The 2,640-nt window shown below is 34.7% G+C and overlaps 1 long non-coding RNA gene across 1 annotated transcript; it reads left to right on the forward strand.

The window, feature by feature from the left end:
• The first annotated feature begins 949 nt into the window (after positions 1 to 949).
• On the forward strand, positions 950 to 1,814 carry LOC124348363. The gene is made up of 2 exons (XR_006919952.1): positions 950 to 1,219; positions 1,282 to 1,814. It is a non-coding gene; the product is annotated as an uncharacterized LOC124348363 (long non-coding RNA).
• The last annotated feature ends 826 nt before the right edge of the window (positions 1,815 to 2,640 follow it).

The raw sequence follows: 2,640 nt of genomic DNA on the forward strand, positions 1-2,640 counted from the left end.
CAAACTTCATTCACCAATTGGCGCTAAATGACTATAGTTGTAGTTATCTAGTGAAACAATCGCCAACTAATCCCACCTATACCACAAAAACGTGATTAGAAACCCTTCGGAAAATTTTATTATTAAACACCTGTATGAGTGAAATTCTCTTCGTGAGTAAAAATTGACATGTGGTCTGTATCAAATTCACTTATTTGGGATACCCAAGAATCACTACTGTAGCGACTAGACTTGCTCCCAGCTGACAGCTTTCCTGTTTTCAGAATTAATATATCAAATAATTTAATTACAATACAATGTAACAAAATATTATAAAGCAATTTTACTATAGATGAGACAATTCTCCACTTTATCGTTACTTATTAAAGATTCACATTCTTCTGCAAGCACATAAATTCATTGATCTCTATTAGATTATCAGAAAGACAATTGTAGAAGATGTTCAAACAAAAGTAACTGTATAATAAAGATAACTTACCTGAAAATGTTTTCACACACATGCAATCTCGCTTTGGCTAATATATCAAACATCCAATAACCCCTACACAGCAGGGGCAAACTACTTAATTTGGCCCTTTTCAGTAGTTGTGTTAAACTAGTTTCAGTAGTTATTTTAAACTGCTGAAAAGGGCAAAATTAAGTAGTTGGCCGCTGTATTAATAAGCAATTTAGAAAAAGTATGATTTATCATTACTTAACTCAGAAATTGCCCACTGAATGGTGATTCTTCCTACTTATTATTGTTAATATGCTTAAATTTTAACAGAAAGTTAAAAATTAAAAGTAGTTTACCCAAATTTAAGTACTTAAAAAATCAATCAATTCAAATCAATATTCATACTTAAATTTGGAAAACTTATTATTTCCGTTATCGATTGATAAGCTAAGAATTGATTTGTGGAATTGATCAAAAATACTCAATTTTTTTTTGTTTTGATCAGGAAGACTACACACCAATTGATAACACACTTTACTTGATGAAGATTGACTTCATTTATCGTCATGTCAAATTCTATGCAGTGTTCGATTTGTAATTTTCTTATAAGGGTAGATAACGCCAGCCCCACTGCATTCTATCAGCACGTGAAGCATGAACTCAGCCATAAAGCCCCATTTCACGTTGTGTGCTGGCATCCTGGCTGAGATAGCCATTTTCAAGTTTTTCATTCATTTAGACGCCATTGGAATAGACATCATGGAAATTGTCAAGTGGATAACAGTGAGTTGTTCATATTATAATTAACATCAAGAAAAAACAAATTAACCTAGCTCCTTTTTTAGATTTACACAGTGTACACTGTGTGTTGATGATAGCAATGATAGCTGATGTTGCTGGTGTACCTTTATCACCAGCAGCTGTTGAGGGACCTTTGTCATCAGCTTATGATGGACCTTTGTCATCAGCTTCCGATTGACCTTTGTTGCCAGCAGCAGATCCCGTGACACAGCAGATAATTGGCAAACTTTTGATGCTGGATAATGTGATAGACAATCTTTAAATTTCCTCTCCTGACAACCAGGAATGGGAGTCTAGAATGTTATTCCAACTACATCACACATTTTTATACCTTTTGAGCATTCAATTAGTGTCAGATGCCATTCATGAAAACTATGCACCATGTGCATTCCTCATTCAGTGTCTATATGTTTACATTATTACTCCTGGTGTTATATAATCAATTATGTTTATTTTTATTATTTTTAATGCTGATGGCAGGCAACATTCCCTGTAAGGATTCATGCATTCAACTCCAACTTGTATTCCAGTGTCATACCTATATTACTGAACTAAAATAACACACATGCATCAGTTACACAGCATTTTTTTATTTCAATGAATGTATTACATAAGTTAATGGAGATTGTAATATATAATTTCTTTTATTGAAGAAAAAACTTATTGCTCTGGTCCCGTTTTACTCTGTCGGGTGTGCTTTATTTAAAGCAGCCTTTCAAACAATTCACGAACAAGAACAGATGACGCACTACAGACAAGAAACTTCTTGGACCAAATACTTCCCCATCATGCCAGTGGAAGTAATTTTAAATCCACATGAGTCGTCGTTTGAATGGATACATGATGACGACCTTGGAAATGTTATCGATCAGGTATTCCAAACTGTTTATGTGATCCCGTTTTTAGATTCCCTCCGGCAATATTGCCATGTTTGGGACGGTCATTATCCGAAGAACCATCCTTTTTACATTGAAAACCGTGACCATATTCTTCGCATTTAAGTTTATATTGATGAGGTGAAGAACGGAAATCCCCTCGGAAGTAAGAAAGGAAAGCATAAAGTGTTTTACTAGCAATTACTGAATCTTCCTCACATCTTCCGTTCTTCTTTTAGAAATATTTTGCTTTTCGGGATAGTTAGTTGTGCCATACTAAAAGAGCGTGGTGTCGATGTCTTTTTAAGGCCATTTATTGACGATCTATTACTTTTGCATGCAGGTGTTATTTCTATTTACGAAACGATCGTCGGAAGTGGTATGGGATGTTATTACACATCGTATGTGACATAAGTTTCAAATTTTGTGGGTGGGTTTAAAGAAGGGGTTGGGTTTCGCTAGATTACCTTGCCATTCATGCATGATTGTTCGTAACGATCTCGAAAAGATACATCATGAATCGCATTG

The sequence above is a fragment of the Daphnia pulicaria genome, chromosome 7 (assembly GCF_021234035.1).
Source record: "Daphnia pulicaria isolate SC F1-1A chromosome 7, SC_F0-13Bv2, whole genome shotgun sequence".
Taxonomy (NCBI): domain Eukaryota; kingdom Metazoa; phylum Arthropoda; class Branchiopoda; order Diplostraca; family Daphniidae; genus Daphnia; species Daphnia pulicaria.